General features: G+C 39.6%; 1 protein-coding gene across 1 annotated transcript in view; it reads right to left on the bottom strand.

The window, feature by feature from the left end:
- Nucleotides 1–19,385, bottom strand: part of zmiz1a (zinc finger, MIZ-type containing 1a) — a 209,004-nt gene that overhangs the window by 147,719 nt on the left and 41,900 nt on the right. Inside the window, exon 2 of the mRNA XM_051652211.1 lies at nt 10,695–10,812. The gene's annotated coding sequence lies outside the window, so the exon portion shown is untranslated. The remainder of the gene's footprint in view (nt 1–10,694; nt 10,813–19,385) is intronic.

The raw sequence follows: 19,385 nt of genomic DNA, 5'->3' as shown, positions 1-19,385 counted from the left end.
AACTCCAGGCAGCCTGGACTTTTTAGCCAATTACAGCGAGGTGACGGTGATGACATCGAGATGGCCCGCTTGGAAGCCTCCAGGCCGCACTAAGACAGAAATATCTGCCTTTGACAGACATGGATACATGGCACAGCGTGTGCAGCTGTCTAAATGTTGCCTCTTTTTGTCTCTGGCTCTCTCTCCTGCTATCTTTCTCTCTTGATCCCCCACTCACTCTCTTGCTTGCTTTCATTCAGTCAACTTAAGCGCACTGACGTTTTGTCTGTGGCTGAGGCGAGGGGTCAGCATTCGGAGGCCAGCGTTTAGACATGAGCATTTGAGATAGATGAGTTTGGGGCGGCGGCCGGAGCCTGAACACAACCTATAGACAACCTCAGACGTTCTCAATTAATCAGGTCACGGTGCAGGGAATAACTCACTCTCTGGTATCTGGACAGTACAACAATCTACTGCAGAGCACACAGCCATGCAGATATTTGCCTCTCAGAACAGTTGAAGCCATTTTTATGTGTGTGAAATATCAGAGAACGTCAACAGAGAGGCCGTGACATTTAACCCTCATTTTGATAAGCATTAAAACTTGCCATGTTCAACTCCAATTAGTCATTAAAGATAGGTGTTATTCCCTCTGTTTGACAATATTTGATATATATATTGATATCTATAAGCTATATTTGCTTTGAAATGACTGTTGTTCAGAACAATACATTCAACCATTGTGGCCAATTAGAGTCAAAACGTTTTATGTAAAATGTGGTTCAATATGCAGTAATAAAGACACGTTTTCCACACTGCTTTTCACTAAATGAACACAACATTTTTAATCATTTTTATTGATATGTACCAATATAATAATTCATGGTGATAAACAACAACATATGTTACTAAATATGGCTGAACATATTTTACGAAAATATTTTAATACATGTAAAATGCTACACAAAACACATTTTTGAATGGTCACTTGATGCAAACAATTAGCTGAATCTGAGTTTTAAATTGACGCATTAAGCTGCAAATTACCAGCTTTAACACTGTTTTAGCTACTATGATTAAATCAGAAATGCAATACAGGATTTGTAAAACTAGTTCACCGACACAGCCTTTAGGAAACTTGGCCAAATAAAAAGCGATTCAAATAATCACAATATTCACGATGTTGCTTAATTTAATATCTAATATACTATATATTGCCATGCCCTACCAAATATGCATCTAAACACACAAATGTATATATACTGTACCTAAGGTAAGCTACAGTACCTATATCATACAACAACCTCCTCCAACAACTAGTTCCCTTCAGAGAGATCTGGAACTTGATCTTCATTTAAAGACATTCCACACTGTAATCAGAAAGTTTAATAGTCAGTTAGCTATACCCTCTGCTAATTAAACACATATCAGTGGCCCCTTTCCCTCCCATTCTGTGCTTCATTAACGCAAGTATGCAGGCCTTGAACACAGCCTGGATGCCTTTCAAGCTCTGCTCCTCTAAAAGTTGCAGGGCTACAGGAGGCCTCAATGGAGATGGAATCATTTCATTCCGATGTTGAGTGCCCTGCTGCTTTTAACATTCTTGCTACATTCCTGCTTCCTCTCTTCCACTTAGACATTTACAGACATCCTTACTGATACTTTAAAATGTCTCTACCATCGTGGCTCCTCGATTGCTTTATTATAGCATTTCTGGGGCCAGCGATGGAGCCAAATGGCACACCACCATCTGCAGGGGCCTTAAACCGAAGGTGGCACCGGGACCCAACCTGAGAGGAACCAAGGAACCTGGAACATCTGTCTTTCTTTATGGAGTCCATAAAGAGCCCAGGGTTAGAAAGAGAATGAAAATATACGATTGGAAGTGTAGTATGCATATGCAGGGTTTAATGCATGGGGATGATTGCTGTCAGATACAAGCAAAATAGAGGTTTGTCAAATGAGAGCATCCTGCAATCTGGTGCATGCCGCCTGCTACGGATAACACATAAAAACTGGAAGTGCAATAAATACAAATTTTAATGTTGGTCTAGGCAGAATCATAATGGGCTCAGATTTTCTGTTCAACAGACTGTATCCGTAAATCAGCTCCAGACAGTTTTGCCAGTGAGCAACACCAACATTGTGAACACCCTAAATCACCAGCAAATAAAGGTGAAAAATTCATCGAATAGGTGCAGCTGAAAGAGACAGTATGTTCTTATAACTCCAGGCTTTGTTCGATTTCAGTTTCTAGGCCAATGGTGCTCAAGCTCTTTTAAGGCTTCAGACAAAAAAATAAATACATTTTAGGCCAAATGACTTTTTGTTGTCCAAGTTGTCAAAAGCAATGGTAGCAAAATAGCGCTTATGCACATAAAACTAATTATTTATGAAGCTGAATTTGGCGTTTGCCTCGAATGATCTGCTTCAACTACTACTGCTTCCCATGTATATGAGCTGCTCAAATTCAGCTTTCGAGTCAGTTGTGAACTTGGTAACAGCTCTGAGCGATTTACTGAGTGAGTCTTATTCAAACCGCTAACTCGGTCGTGAGTTCAAGACTGTTAAGTGATTCTTTTTGTGAATCTTTACTGATCAAAAAGAACTGATTTATTTTAGATTCATTTCGAGATTTTATATAGTTATCATAAGTTATTATTTTTCCGACGCACCTGTAACCATTTTAATTACAGTTAAGAGCCCTGTGTTAATATCCATACAATGCTCCTATTATGCCAGCCAGATTCCTCCATATGTATGCTGATCTGCTTCAAGAACATACTGTATATCTCACACATCTCAATCTGTGCAACACTGTGTGCTAGCGATAATATCAGGAGACATATCCAGATAAGTAATTCGCATATCCTGTGCAAATGAATAGTACGCAGGTTTGTAATTGTGTAAGCAATGCAGTGATTTGTTTCTGTTCAGTCAAAGCCTGAGGGTGAGCACTCTTCACACGGCACAACCCAGGACTGCCAGGAACTACACAATTTGTGATTTTATTCAAATGAGTACATTGTTTTCCTGTTTACTGACACTAAGGGGGGGAGACAACTCAACCAGATTAAATCATTCAGAAACAATCAGCCTATGTGTGCGAGTAGCATTTGAAATGTGTTGCTCAAATTATTTAGAGCCATTTATGCATGTGTCCGCTCTTGATGCACTGTATATTACACTCATTTATCATGGCTGCACCACCTGACAGGCTAACAGAAAACATCTTTTGTAATCATATAGCTTCTTGTCAAGGGCAACATACACGTGTGAATTTAATGGATCAAATGTTCATTTTTTTTGGTGGGTAACTGACAAAGGGAAAGTTTATGTCCCAGTTTAAGAACCACAATGGCAAATTATTACACAGCTCTCTGGAATCCCTGACACTCATTGATCAATTGAAGCATTTTGCGGTCAAATATTTTTGTATAATGACCGATAAACTGTATTTTTGACTGTTGTCCCTGGCAGCCAATCTCATACATTGTGCTAGTTTATAGTCTCTCATAGCACTCCACAATCTCTATTTTTTCAAATAATAAAATATGTTTTTTATTTCATCATTATTTCACATCCATTTATTTACTTATGTGATAAGTAGTCATGTGATAATTGGAATAATGTACAGTCAGTTAGTTATCTTTGCCAAAAAAAATTTGTCAGAGTCAGGGTTTGCTAGTTTAAGCTGTTTTCACAGCTTGGCCAAGCTGGTGTTCAGCTGGTTTTGCAGATCAGCAAGGTGACAAATGGCCAAAACCCCATCTAAACCAGCAAACAAACCAGCTTGGCCCATCTGGGAGACTAGCAAAGACCAGAAAACCAGCTAAGGCTGGTTTAGGCTGTTATTTTCAGTAGGAAAAGCCTCAAACTAACCTCTTTAAGGATGCTGGCGCAGTCATTGGCATATACAGTTGCAATCAAAATTATTCAACCCCCTTGACCAGCAATACATTCTGGTGATGTGAATTAAAACACATCAACTAAAACCTCAGTAAACAAAGTTTTTAATACACATTTGAATGATTTTGAGAACAAAGAGTTCAGTTTACCCAAATTTTAAAATACAAAATAACTAATTCTCTCCACAAATGTCATGTCAAACATAATCAACCCCCAAAATCAATCATTTGTGGAGCATCCTTTATACTTAATAACAGCAAATAAATGTTTCAGTTAAGTGTTCTCAGGCTTCGGACACCTCTAGAATTTTTACACATTTCTCATGAGCAAAAGCTTCCAGCTCATTGACATTCTTTGGTTTCTGTGCTGCCACTGCTTCCTTAAAATCCCAACAAAGGTTTGCAATGGGATTTTAATGATGGACTGAATGGGCCATTTAAGGACATTCCACGACCTATCGCTGAACCAGATTTTGGACAACTTGGATGTATCCTTGGTGTTATTGTCTTGCTGGAAAGTCCAGTGATCACTGAGCTTCAGTTTACACACTGAAGGCATCACATTTTTCATGCCAAAATGGCCTGATACCTGAAAGAATCCATGGTGTCAGTCACATAGTCAGGATAGCTGTTTCCTGCAGCCACAAAACACCCCCATAACAGGACTGACCCACCTCCATGCTTGACTCCATGCTTGTCGTTCTTGTCATCATCTTGTCATCTTACTCCAGACGTACTGCTGACCCATGGGTCTAAAACTCATTTTCAGTTTAGTGTCATACGTATATAAAACCTTCTTCCAGGACTCCACAGGTCTTTCCTAATTACTTCTTGAATATTCAAGTCACCATTTCCCTTGGTGAAGTTTTGCTTTCTTCCACACCCCAAGAAGGTTGCTGTATTTAAAAAATGTATGAATGGTGCTGCCAACTTTGTCTATTGGAAATTGAAGTGCCTTGGAAATGTACTTTTAGCCATGACCTTTCTTGTGTAATGAACTAATCTCCTCTATTAGCTTTTGAGACAGCTTATTTTTAATTGCATTTTTTGCATAAAAATACATTTTTGCTTACAACGCTAAACTAAATTAAAAAACTTAAATAAGTGCCATTGCAGACTGATGACTTAATTTTGTTTTAAAACAATTACTTGTGTAGCCTTACATATTTAAGAAACAGCTACATGCAATAGGGGTTGAATAATTATGACATGGCTGTATTTTTAAAAAATCCTGCTATTTAGAAATATTAGGTTATATATTCACAATTTGACTTTGAATGTGTCACTCAACGGATATAGATGTAAAGTTTAAAAATTCTGGGTCATCAGAAAAGCTTACCTTTGTAAATCCTTACTGTCTTGGGGGGGTTGAATAATTTCGATTGCAACTGTAGCACATATGCAAAGTCCTCAACCTCTTCACCTCCCAAAATGGGCTGAAGAACATCTTAGCCTCAGCTTTCATTTCCCTCCCTTATAAAAGACACATTTTAGGAGGAATCGCTACATCTGTCCCACATTGCATAGTCAGTGCGCCTCGTGAATGCACTTTTGGCATGGGTAGTAGGGATATTTCAGCTTGTTTCAACACCTTCCATTCAAAAGGCGTGTTGAACTACATCTGAGTCAACACTGAAGTGATAAAGTAACTCTATGGCAAATCTCCATTAACAACAACAAATCACCAGTATATAGGCAATTCTTGGCAAAGCTGTATTATTTGACCAAAAGTGTGGTTGATGTGTTGTAAGAATCCTGTTCATTCTTTGTCTTTTGATGTGAAACAAGCGTCACAAGAGTCATGTCTCTAATGGTTTGAAATGATTCTGAGGAATCTGGCAAGATGTCTACTACTGGTCGTGGCTCTGTTATTATAAACACAGAGTAATTCACAGAGGTAAAGACTACCTTCCCACAGCAAACTGAGCATTGATCGAAAAGAGAAATAGTACAGGAAGTATTCTTTGTCTCAGATGGGTTTTCCTTCTGTAACTGTGTAGACTAAATATCAAAGAAAACGAAATCCTGTGTGCTACGGGAGCTGGGATGTTGATGTTAATTCCTGTGGTGTGAGCTAATCCTGCGAGTGCTGACGTCCTTTTTCTTTATCAAATGCACCATGCAGCTTTTACACACACACAGAGAAAACCTCACCGTAAAAGTAATTTCTTATGGTTGGGCTTTGTCATGTGGTATGGCAAAAATGAAGACATACTGTGGCCTCAAAAATAATCTGGACACCTTTGGACACTTAAGTCACACTTAAAAATGTATTAATATCACTGCATTAGATGAGAAAATATCAAACCATGGCTATAAAAGTATATGTTCCACTACACTGGACAACCACAAAGTGTCACGATACATTTTATCATATTTTTTAAACAAAATATCTGTTTTATCATTTGAAACATAAACTTCTTTTTGGGAAATGTTTTGCTTGAAAAGTGTGTTTGTGCAGGTTTCTTTATGTATCTTGTTTTGATAATTTGTTATTTGATGCAAAGATGTTCATACATTTTTAAGTGTGGCTTAAGTGTCCAACTATTTTCAGGGCCACTGTAAAACACATTCTTGTCAATGCAGAACATCTTCTTAAAGGGAAAGTTCATCCAAAAATTAAAGTCTCTCATCATTTACTCACCCTCATGCCATCCCAGATGTGTATGACTTTCATTCTTCTGAAGAAAACAAATAATAATTTTAGAAGAATATTTCAGCAGTGAAGGTCCTCACAATGCAAGTGAATGGGTGCCAAATGTTTTACTCTCCAAAAAGCACAAAGGCATCATAAAAGTAATCCATACAACTCCAGTGTTTTAATCCATATCTTCAGAAATTATATTATAGGTGTGGTTGAGAAACAGATCAATATTTCAGTCCTTTTTTGCTAGAAATTCTTCTCCCTGCCCAGTAGGGGGCGGTATGCATGAAGACTGTGAATCACCAAAAACACAAGAAGAAAAATGTAAAAGTGATCTGTTTCTCACTCACTCCCATCATATCACTTCAGACGACATTTTTTTTAAACCACTGGAGTCTTTTGGATTACTTTTATGCTGATTTATGTGATTTTTGGAGATTAAAAATGTTGGCACCCATTCACTTGCATTGTATGGACCAAAACAGCTCAGAAATTCTTCTAAATGTCTTCGAGTTCAGCAAATGAAAGAAAGGCATACACATATGGTATAGCATGAGGGTGAGTAAATGATGAGAATTTTCATTTTTGGGTGAACTATTCCTTTAAGTCCAAATGAAAGACATCTACAACTAAATAAACCAAAATTGTACTGTGTGTTTTTGCTTTTGTTTTTAGATACTGCACCCAAGTTTGAGAAGTCACACAATGTAAGAAGCAAATTGCAATACAGTTGAAAAATGAGGGCTGAGAAACAAGTCAAGACTCTTTTAACCTCACACAGTTACACTGCCTCTGCCACGGCTATGGACACTCCAATTGGGACGTAATGATTAGAGGGGAAAAAAGAAAGGATGAGAGAGAGATGGAGAGAGCAGAGATTTGAGAGAACAGTTTATGAATGTGAAGAAAAGAAAAGGAAAAGAAAGCTGTTTAAACCCCTTTCAGGAAGTATAGCCCCTCCTTTGCTTTTATGAGGTTAACTGTAAAGGCATATGCAGGATACAGTCTCCATTTACACAGAGCAGAGTCTTCCTATATCAAAATGAGGCCCCTGTCTCAAGGAAGGTGTAAAATTACAATTAGACCTTAATTAATGGCATATTTCATTGTATACATGCTAATTTAAAAGTTGGATTTTAAATAAAACTCTGTGATAAGCATCTGCTTTGGTACCTCAGCAGATTGTTCAGTCTTCAGAGCTACATGTTGCTGTGTTCTGACTGAGACAAACAGACAAAAACAATAGAATAGCAGAAAAGGGTAGTGTTTGTGTGCGGCTTCTTGTGCTGCTGTTGGAGTGGGGCCCCTCACTGCAGTGTCAGAGTTCCAGGTGGAGTGTGGGAGGAAAGGCTGGTTGTTCTGGCTTTTGTAACGGGCACCCGTCTCCACAGGCTGTCGTGAGCGCGCTAATCGCTTTAGCTGATCCCGCTCGACTGTGTGTGAGGCAGATGTTTGTCAGGCCACAGCACTGCTCAGCATTCACACTGTACTAAGCGAGATTAACCACCACCACCTTTATTTATTTATTTATTTGTTTATATATTTCCCTCCCTCCTTGCCACTGCCTGCCCCACTTCTTAATCCCTAACTAAAAAGCTGCTGAACAAATACAGCTATATTAAATCATTGTGTAAAGCACCTAGGGATGGGTGGTGTGACCAATATCTTGTATCACTGTATGAGTAATGTTATATCACGGTAAAGGTACATTTCAAGGTATAGTTGTTTTTGCTGGAAATTCACCTCCAAAATGCTTTGGATCTCCATAGTAATGAATATTTCTCTACAATTAATGTGCTAAGTTGCATTGTCGATTGGCAACCATAACAAGTTACACCATGTCTTCAATAGACATACAAGGTGTCAAAATTAATCGCTCCCATTAACGAAATTGTCTACACTGGAAGTGTGCAGAAGCAACACAGTCTGCAGAGTAGACTACAGTGTGTTTGGTGTCTTTGGTTTCTATTTTAATATTTTTACATAAGATGATGGTAGCCATACTTCTACCTTTGCACAGTATATACACTGACTTTCATACCACCCAATCCTAATGACACTCAGCGACCATTTCACAGAAATTTGTTTACCACTATGAATTTACAAGAGTGGCAGCAGGAAGCTAAAAAAACGACAACAGAAAAACATAAAATGTTTATCTGTTGAGAAGGTTGTTGGCAGATTTTTGGAAAAGGATACAAGGAGCAGCTAACACTTTGGTTAATCAAGCTGCCACGATTTAGGCTGAGTCTACCTTAAAGCAGTGATTCCCAACCCAATTTTTTAAAAGATTCAGAAAAAGTGCTGCTATATTAAATGGTTGTGCAAAGCAACCAGCAATCATTTCAGAGAAATTTGTTTTCTTCAACGAATAATGGCAGTAGGGAGAAAAAGCCAAACGTGCAATAAGACAAATGCTTATGAAACAACGACAAGGCCACTCGATCATTTCAGTGCACAGCCCTCTAAGATCATAAAAATATTTTCCTGGTGTAAGTCTAAAAATAAGAAACATTTCAAGTAAGAAACCTAAGCTCTTGTCATTTGATCGCTTTCCCCTCTCTTCTCTGTCTTTCCACAATCCAGGTCTTGGAGCCCTGAAGGTATGAGGCATCCAGAGGACTATGCAGCTACCCTGCACATAAACACTACAAGATGCCTCTGCTCCGACCATCCAGCCTCCTCTACTCTGCCATTTATTACTCACAGCCTTCCAATTTGGCAAAATCAACCCAGCATGTTCCCCTATGCTGTAATGCTCACATGAAACGGGCCTAATCATATGGAATATGTAAATATCTCACAGCTTATGGCAGAGAATGGGAATGGTCTGCTGCCTATACAGCGGACAGAGTGCATAGGTCAAACGTTATCCAGATGTTACGCACTTTGTTCTAAGCTGCTTGAAATGTTGTTACTGTTGCTGATTTGTCATGAGTTCTGAGACAATCTGGGTAATATTTACCACCTCTCATAGTGATCATGTGAAACACTCTGCCCTTATCAACATGTCTGGCTCAATACAAGAGGTCCACCGACAGGGTTTTTTAATGGTCAATGCCAATATCTGGAAACAGATTGGCCGCAGGCCAATGTAATGCAGAAATATACATAATACAATTGAATGAAAACAAGACACTTATTTTTACATTTTATTTAATCAAAAGTTACTAAAACATAGAAAACAAAAAATATGTATTATCTGTTGACAAGGTTGTTGGTAGATTTTGTAATTGATACCAAGAGGGAAGTAACAGCCTGTTTATCTGTTTACTCTCATGGCTATTGGTCATTGCAACAATGAGCAGTGCAATCTTACACTGATTATGCTTAATAAGTTGACAACGCGCAAGGTCGCGTAAATCGGAATAACTGGCGGTACAGTGATGTTATTTTTGCCTCATTGCTGGTACGTTGCACCAACGCACTTGCAAAGGTCATAAATGGTTTAATAAAAATAAAAAAAAACCTTTGGCACACCCCTATTTAGCTCTGCATATAAACTCCTTTATCGACTTTCTGGTGGCTTATCCAATGTGCACGTGCTGTGCACATGGCGTTTACGCTTAGGTGTGTTTACAGTTCGTTACGTTTACTTAAAAAAAAAAAAATGTGCATGAAACATGCTCGACCTCATATTGGCTATAAATCGGCCGATCAGCCTGGCAGATAAGACGATATATATTGTGGTGATGATATAAAGAGTTTTTCAATAGAGATTTTGCTATATCATGTATATCGCAATATGTAAATATCCATGTGCACAGTGTGTGCATATCAGTGGGCAGGGCTTCACATGAGACATGGAGAGGATTTTTCTGGCATTGAAAATTTCAATGAAATTCAGCAAATTCAAATACATTACATCTTGCGTTCGGTGCTTTATAAGCGTTAAATTCACTTCATAAACTACTAAACTAAACATTATCACATTTAATTAAAAAATTCTGTTGGAATGATAGGCCTATTAGAAATAAGGAAACAAACTGGCCATGTTTGGCTTCAGATATTCATAAAGCCACTTTAATTCAACACTGAACCCAACAGCGTGGACCAAAAAAAAAAAAAAAACACACAAAAATAAAAAAAAACATTAAACCCCATGAAAATTTTAAGAAACAACTTTCAATATTTACAGATGTGAGATTTAAAGGCATCCTGACCTGTGTGTTCTGAAAGCTGGAGTAATGTCAGCAGCCCCCCCTCCCCCTCCCCTTTCTTGATATAGTCCGTGGGGAAGGTCCCTCCGTGAGCTCTCGTCTACACTCGGGTCCACCGCACCTGTGAAGAAATATAATACACGTTACACCTTCAGCTTGAAATTAGAGTATCCTCGCTGGGACGCTCCCAAACCAAGTAATACACTTCACACGCACACCCCTGACGATCTGACATTTCGCACTCTACTGATGTATCCCGCATAGGTCTGGTTCGGCATGTTTTGTTTTGTGTTGCACTGGGAGTTTTTAACTAGAGTGACATCAAACGAAGCACCCTGGGGTGTCTGCGGGTAGACTACTGCCATATCCCGGCTCCCTCTGCTCGCAACCTACGTCCTTCCAAAAGGTTATCATAGAGCCACTGTCGCTCCTAATCCAAAATTCATTACATATAGCAGTTTCCATGTTTTAATACGATAGGTTTCCTGAATGTTTGGGTAAGCTCCTTCACACTTCACTGCAAGGTAAGGACAGTGAAGAGAGAGCAAAAATAAATAAATAAATGGAAAGAGATACTTTGTCAGTGATTCCTAATCCTGGAACTAGTGTATTCCCAACACTGCACATTTTGGATGTTACATTATTTGACACACCCAATTTAGTTCTTGGAGTCTCTACTAAAGTTGAATTAAGTGTGTTAGATCAGACAGACATCTAAAATTTGTAGTGTTGGGTTTACTCCAAGATCACAATTAGGAAACACTGCTTTATGTAATTGTGAAAGTGTCATAAACTTGTACAGTGGTATATATCTGTGCCAAATCAAATTTACCAAGCTAAGAACTCCTTGCACATTGACAGGTAAGCCAATTAAGTGGCTATTAACCCTGTATAAGTGATAGGGGCCAAGAGTCTTTGGTTTCTTGGCCTGAACAGCCATCCCATGGCTTGATAAAGGGGCCGCTTTTTGAGTGACAGCTACAGAAAGGTCAGGCGGTAATGTACGGCATTAATCTGCAGGTGATAATGACTGGCCCCTCTCATCATACCCGGTTTAGATAGCAGCTAACTGGATTTGATGGCCAACAGCACAGCTCTCCGAGCATGAGAAGCACATGTGCTCAGCTGCTGAGAGCTGTATCAGTGGACGATGATGCGCATCAATGCCCGAGATGGAGCGAACACAGGAACGACGAGTCTCTGTTGACCTGGTCAAGTTGCAAAAGTAAGTCATATGAAGAAGAGCCAAGTTACTGACATATCCAAGCAGCTGTTGCACAAACCTTGTGTTTCCAAGTATTCTTTCCGGGCTTCAGTTTAACCCGCGAGCGTGGATCCACATTAAACCATCATCGGTGATACTAAGGCAAGCATCACAATTACTATTGCTCACTCTTAGAGCTAGGAATTTGAACAAAGCATTCAACATGTCTCACACTGTTTGTGCTATGGACATGAATGATACCTTAAATCATGAGGCTTGCTGACTTTTCTAAGCAATCAGACTTACGAAGTTCACCTGGTGAACAATAAAACAGGTGGGAATATCCCATATACCTGCATTGAAGGAGAGACCCAAGTCATATAGGGACCAGAATATCGTAGGGCCTTGGGAGGTGGACTCTTTTGACTTGAGCCAGTAAGCAACCACCTCCCGAACAACCAGAACAACATGGAAACCATCTAGTAACAACATAAAAACCACCTTGATTACCCTAGCAAATGTGTAGTGACACGCTAAATACCACACTGAACACCTTAGCAACCGCAAAGCAACACACTGGCAACCACCTACAATATTCTAGTGTTGTGGCAGTGGGTTTTGCATTGGCAAGTGCAAGTCATATTTTCTTCATAAATTGTAAAAATCTAGTTATCAAATTACAAAGGTAATTTCAATAGACTTGCATTTTTCATTATAACATATTTTGAACAGCAAAATAAGCTCAAAGTGAGGATTCTTTATCTTTAGGTCAATGCAAAGCATCTACTTAAGACTTTGTGCAAGTGGAACAATTGACCGTTTTACAGAAACCCAATTAGAGGCTGTGAAATGAGTACATGCTTCAAACCAGGAGAGGAAGATTGCCATTTCTGCATATTTGAATCCACTAGAATGCAATCACTGAAATATGCAAACATTCATGAGAAAATAAATGTAGTGGAAAATTTGGTGCATATCTGCAATCAAGTTTCATGGGCAGATCTAGGAAGAAAGAATGAAGCTACAGCAAATCAAACTGATATTGAGTATCAACTGTTTCAGTGGGGTTTCAAAAACTCCTGCCTGACAAATAGCATGTGTTTCAAAATACGACAGATTATTGGAAGTGTCCATTCTCTTACTGATCCAAAGCAAACATCTGCATGTGCTTTTAAAATGTGTTGATCCTCTGTAATCATTCTTTATGGAGTGCAAGAAACAAGTCATTTTTCACGGGGTGTGGACTCCGTGTTGAATAAACCTTATAAAGATCTGCCAAACAGACAGAAGTCTTTTCACTTTCATAGCTTCTATTTCAAGTTAGATGTGATCAGAGTCAGAAATTAACCAGGGATTCTTTTGCCACAGAAAGTGATACAAATGTGGGAGCAACAAAATACCCCATGCTGAATTTTCTGTTTCCTATTCTATTCTATGTCTGTATATTTATGTGTTTAGTATGGGTTTAGTGCCTCTGTAATGATCTGTATCTGTCATATTAGTTCTGTATTCATTGTTTCAGAAGCAAGTGACGTTAAATGTGTAGCTAATATGAAGTGTTTTTTGATTAAAACTACAAAACAACTCCACAATGTGAAAAACAACTCAATCGTAACCTGAAACTAAATTGAAGCTCCTGTGACGCTACACTGTAACGTGTGAACTGCCAATTACTTCAAATGTATTCTACATTTGTATAAGACTACTGTTTATTGTAATATTTTATAGTATGCATTATTCACAACTACTTTTGTATGTGATGTTGCTTTTATGTATCAGTAACAGCCTGTATGTGACACAAAGGGACAACATGCTGTTCATAAAAGTTATAAAATGTCCTTATAAAGGTTGAGAATTTTCAGGGAGGGAAATACTGGCTCTTATTAAAAAAGTTAATTCTTACCTTGGAAGTGATGTTACTAGACTTTAAAACATGCCATGCTGCAGTGTGCATGCTTGACCTAGCAACTCTGAACAACTACAATGATTTCCTTTAACCCTTCAAAACTGTGACCCTTCCTCTTTGCAAAAGAAAAGTGAGCTATAAATTCTTTTACATTCTTGTAATTCTCTGCATCCTAAAATTCAGGCAAAATTTTAAAAGTAATTTTCAGAATCAGAATTAGCTTTACTGCCATGTATACTTACACATACAAGGAATTTGTCTTGGTGACAGAAGCTTCCAGTGCACAAACAATACAGCAACAAGACAGAGATAATAATAAAGAAGAAAAAAAAGTGAATAGAAAATATAAGTATATATAGAAATACACAATAAGATTAGATGTGTGTGTGTGTGTGTGTGTGTGTGTGTGTGTGTACAATATACAAATACAAATCTGTTATTACTGTTGGATAAATATAAAGACTAAGCTGTGTATTGCACATAATTATTGCTCAGAGGGGCAGTTTTAACATGAGATGGATAGCCTGATGGAAAAAACTGTTCCTGTGCCTGATGGTTTTGGTACTCAGTGCTCTGTAGCGCCGGCCAGAAGGCAACAGTTCAAAAAGGTAGTGGGCTGGGTGAGTGGCGTCCAGAGTGATTTTTCCAGCCCTTTTCCTCACTCTGGAAGCATACAGTTCTTGAAGGGAGGGCAGGGGGCAACCAATAATCCACTCAGCAGTAAAAACTGCCCTTTGTAGTCTTCTGATGTCCAATTTCGTAGCTGCACCAAACCAGACAGTTATTGAAGTGCAGAGGACAGACTCAATGACTGCTGAGTAGAACTGTATCAGCAGCGCCTGTGGCAAGTTGAACTTCCTCAGCTGGCGAAGGAAGCACAACCTCTGCTGGGCCTTTTTCGCAATGGAGTCAATGTGGGTCTCCCACTTCAGGTCCTGTGAGATGGTAGTGCCCAGGAACCTGAATGACTCCACTGCTGCTACAGTGCTGTTTAGAATGGTTAGCGGGGTCAATGTTGGGGTGTTTCTCCTAAAGTCCACAATCATCTCCACTGTTTTGAGCGTGTTCAGCTCCACATAACAGCTCCACATTTTCACATAACATACCATAAATTAAATTTAGACAGACTACTAAATGTAGAGTCATCACATGCAGAAGAAAAAAAAAATCAATGTAGCCAGCAGTACAAACAGTTGATAATTGCGGATTGAATGAGGAGGGAGTGCAAACATCATTTGGTAAGGTGAAACAGCAGCACAGCTCCCCACTGCAGTATTTCAACATCCAAGACAAGAGTCAGGTGGCAGAGCCCTGCCAAAAGCAATAATTTATCATTTACATGCAAATAGAGGAGGCAAAAAATGGGTTCAATCTAAAAAACAGTGAGCGTATTGAAGTGCTGTGTTGCACTGGCATCCAGCAAAATCAATTTACACTCTGAAGAAACCCTTTTCCTCAGCCAGGGATAATGTGTCACACTATAAAGTTGTCAGATACTTATCAGAGGGAAATTAGCTGTGGAATACTATTCCCCCCTAAAACAAACAGGTTGAGTTGGCCAACTCACTCCCTAATCAGTGATATCATCATCTGGAGTTCTAGAGTAAATGTCAACAATTGAAATGATTTGGCCACGGTTCCTCCAATTGGCCCTTTCAAAAGTGTCCTGGGGATATAGCAGCATGTGATTGTGAACACAGAATTTTAGAGTGGAAAGACTCCGGGTATAGTAGCCACTTCTGTAAAGGCTTTTAGTACTGTAGAACTGCATCAGACCTCAAGATCTTGAGGGCTGATGTGATTAAAATGTTTAATTTACATTGGTTTGGAGAGTTCAGTCCCATTAACAATGCTCTGACAGAGGTCAATAATACATAGTACTATACTATGTACATACTGTATATAGGAATAGTCTAATAACAATATAGTACTACAGCAGTTTAATATGCATGGACAACTCTAAGTAAACCATTTGTACTGTAGGTTGATTCCCCCGTAAACTGTAAACACTGTGGCTCTGTGGCACTTACAAAAATTGCTTTGTTTCTTTGGCCATCCAAGCCAGTCCAACAGAGCAACACTGGCTCAAACAGTGGCGTGAGTTTGGGGCAGCACTTACCTGTTTTGCTTACCACATTTCACCTCACACAACAGTTCTTTCCCTCTAAAAAGAAAGAGCCCAAAAATGTAACGGTACTGGCTGCATTAACTGTGCACAAACACATTCATTGTCCAGGCCAGTCAAGGTGCAGTATTCGTTCAAAGAAAAGCCTCTCACTGAAAAAAATCTTACTCGCTATTTTGTATAAGAAATTTGTTTCAACATACAAATAGACTTCTGATTTGCTTGGAGGATATGTCACTTTTCTGTTCAATGAATGCATCAATTTCCTGCAAAGGCTGGTTGTAAAGCTTCCTGAAGATGCAATGTTAGTTAGAGAGCTAGTTAGAGTTGTTTCACAGACAGGACTATTGTGATTTAGAAAGATTTCAGAATCAGAATGAGCTTTATTGTTTTATTGGTGAAGAGATTCAGCTGCAGGCTCTAGAAATGTATGCTGACCTTAAAGAAACTTCAGATAAATCACTTTTCCCCTCTGATTGGCATTACTCTAGTTTGCAAACTGAAGCTAAACGTAAAACAAGATAACTCCAAAGATATTCTTGATTTTCAGTACGTCTATTGAAACTGAAGATTTTTTTTAAGAAAAAAGAGAAACTTCACAGATAAATGATTAGGGATGTGATCATATTATTTAAAAATGCACGTCTGTGTCTGCAACATGATCACATGAGAAGTCTGCATGTTGTTTCCGAGAGTTCCGTTACCCTTGGATCGGCCACATTATGCAGACTCACCAGCAAGCGGTATCTTCTATCAGACATTTTTGCATCGGCTCCAGGTTTTTGCCCTTCCTCTGTGGCGCGACCAGAAGCCAAAAACGACCAGAGATCCTGGTTCAGATCCCGCGTTGAAACCAGTAAGTAATCACGTTTGCATAATAAGTGACGACTGCATTTCTGAAGTTGCATTTTTCCCTCTAACATAAAATTTTTACTCCACTGATGGTTAGGTTTTGGTTTGGTGTTTGGGTTGGGGGGGTTCAGTTTATAAAATATGCCATCCTCCTCACTGTATTACAGCTGAAAACAACTCGCTTTTGGCGCCCCTCCTTGGACATTTCACCCGGAAAATGGAGTTCACATATGCCCATACGCCGCAACAACACTTACTGCTTTGGCCACGGTTTTGTATTTCGGTAAGTACACTGATTTTAGCTAAAAGAAAAGTCAGCTGACTGTTAACAATTTCACTGTGAGATCTTTTCACTGTGAACATACCATCAGACTGAAAGGACCTGCTTGAGCTCATGTGTTTACATCACGCATATTACCCACACCCTTATCAATTATTTCCATGGTAAACACTGTTTATTGTAAAACTACCAAAGTTATTTCAGTTATTGTTACTACTAAAACAATACATCATGATGGCGCCACAGATGGACGCCTCGGTGTGGAGTGCTCCTATTGTTTTGTTGTTTTTTTTGTTTGTCCTGTGTTTAGTAATCTTTTTCCAGTCAGTTTTACCAGAGACAAACTGCTGAACATTCGACAGCATATACCAGTCAATCTTTTCCTGGATTTTGAATATTCGGACGTTTTGTTTGACATTTTAGTCAGAGGCACGGCTGTGTTGATTAAACACGCTATGAGACTCAGGCGAGGGAGACGAGCAGGTGCGCTGGTCAAGCTCCGACAGCGTGGCTTTTGAACAGCGCTGCCGAGCTCTCTCCATAACAAAATGGACGAACTACATCTCCTCACCCGCACAAACAAGGACTTTTCAACCTCTGCTGCCTGGTGCTTCACAGAAACCTGGCTGAGTGAAGCCATTCCAGACAGAGTGTTACATCTGCTGGGCTTCCAGCTGTTCAGAGCGGATCGCATCGCAGAGTTAACGGGAAAAACGAGAGGCGGTGGAACATGCTTTTACATCAATGAAAGTTGGTGTACAGATGTAACAACGTTAAAGAAGATGTGCTGTCCTAATTTGGAAGCGCTCTTTATTAACTGTAAGCCTTTCTACTCACCGCGGGAGTTTTCCTCGTTTATTCTGGTGAGTGTGTATATCGCGCCAAACACGTGTTTGAATGCCGTGCTGCAACAGCTGACTGATCAAATCACAGACACAGAACAACAATACCCGGACTCAGTTATTATTATTCTTGGGGATTTTAAAAAAAGCAAACCTCACACGTGAACTGCCCAAATACAAACAGCACATTACATGCCCCACCAGAGACAGAAATATACTGGATCACTGCTACACAACAATAAAGGATGCATATCGCTCTGTTCCTAAAGCAGCTTTGGGACTATCTGATCACTGTCTGGTTCATCTTCTTCCAACCTACAGACAGAAATTAAAATCTGCTAAGCCTGTAATAAGGACTGTAAAGAGATGGACCAACGAAACAGAGCTGGAACTACAAGCCTGCTTTGACTGCACTGATTGGAGTGTTTTTAAAGCTGCAGACACCAATCTGGATGAGCTCAAAGATAATGTAACATCATATATCAGTTTCTGTGAGGATATGTGCATTCCTACTAGGACATATTTAACATTTAACAATGACAAACCATGGTTTACAGCGGAACACAGGCAGCTTCATCAGGCCAAAGAGGATGCTTTCAGTGTTGGGGATAAAGTCTTGAACAATCAGGCCAGGAACACACTGAATAAGGGAATCAGAGTGGCTAACAGAAGATACTCTGAGAAGCTGAAAAACAAGTTTTCAGCTAACGACCCTGCATCAGTGTGGAGTGGCATGAAACAACTTACGAATTACAGGACTCCTACCCCCAACCTTGTGGTGGACCAACAACTGGCTGACGACCTGAATGTGTTCTACTGTAGATTTGAAAGGCCCAATCTCACACGCACACCCATTCTGACATTTACTTCACACAAACACTAACACCTCCTGCAACCCCCCTCCTCCCACCTACTGCTACTCAACCTGCACTTAAGATCTGTGAAGATGATGTGAGCCACGTCTTTCGAAAACAAAGGATAAGGAAAGCACAGGGCCCAGATGGCGTTTCACCTGCATGTCTTAGATCCTGTGCTAACCAGCTGGCCCCCATCTTCACACGGATCTTCGATAGATCACTGGAGCAGTGTGAAGTCCCATGCTGCTTCAAACATTCCACTATCATCCCCATCCCAAAGAAACCAAAAATCACAGGACTTAATGACTACAGACCTGTCGCCCTGACGTCTGTGGTCATGAAGTCATTTGAGAGACTGGTGTTGGCCTACCTGAAGAACATCACTGGACCCTTTCTAGATCCCCTTCAAATTACTTATCGAGCAAACAGGTCTGTGGATGATGCGGTCAACATGGGATTGCATCATATCCTGCAACATCTGGACAGACCAGGGACATATGCAAGGATCCTTTTTATGGACTTCAGTTCGGCTTTCAACACCATCATCCCAGCTATTCTCCGGACTAAATTACACCAACTCTCTGTTCCCAAGTCTATCTGTCAGTGGATTACCAGCTTTCTGACAGAC

The sequence above is a fragment of the Myxocyprinus asiaticus genome, chromosome 23 (genome assembly GCF_019703515.2).
Source record: "Myxocyprinus asiaticus isolate MX2 ecotype Aquarium Trade chromosome 23, UBuf_Myxa_2, whole genome shotgun sequence".
Lineage (NCBI taxonomy): Eukaryota > Metazoa > Chordata > Actinopteri > Cypriniformes > Catostomidae > Myxocyprinus > Myxocyprinus asiaticus.
This window is presented reverse-complemented; position numbering and strand designations above follow the sequence as displayed.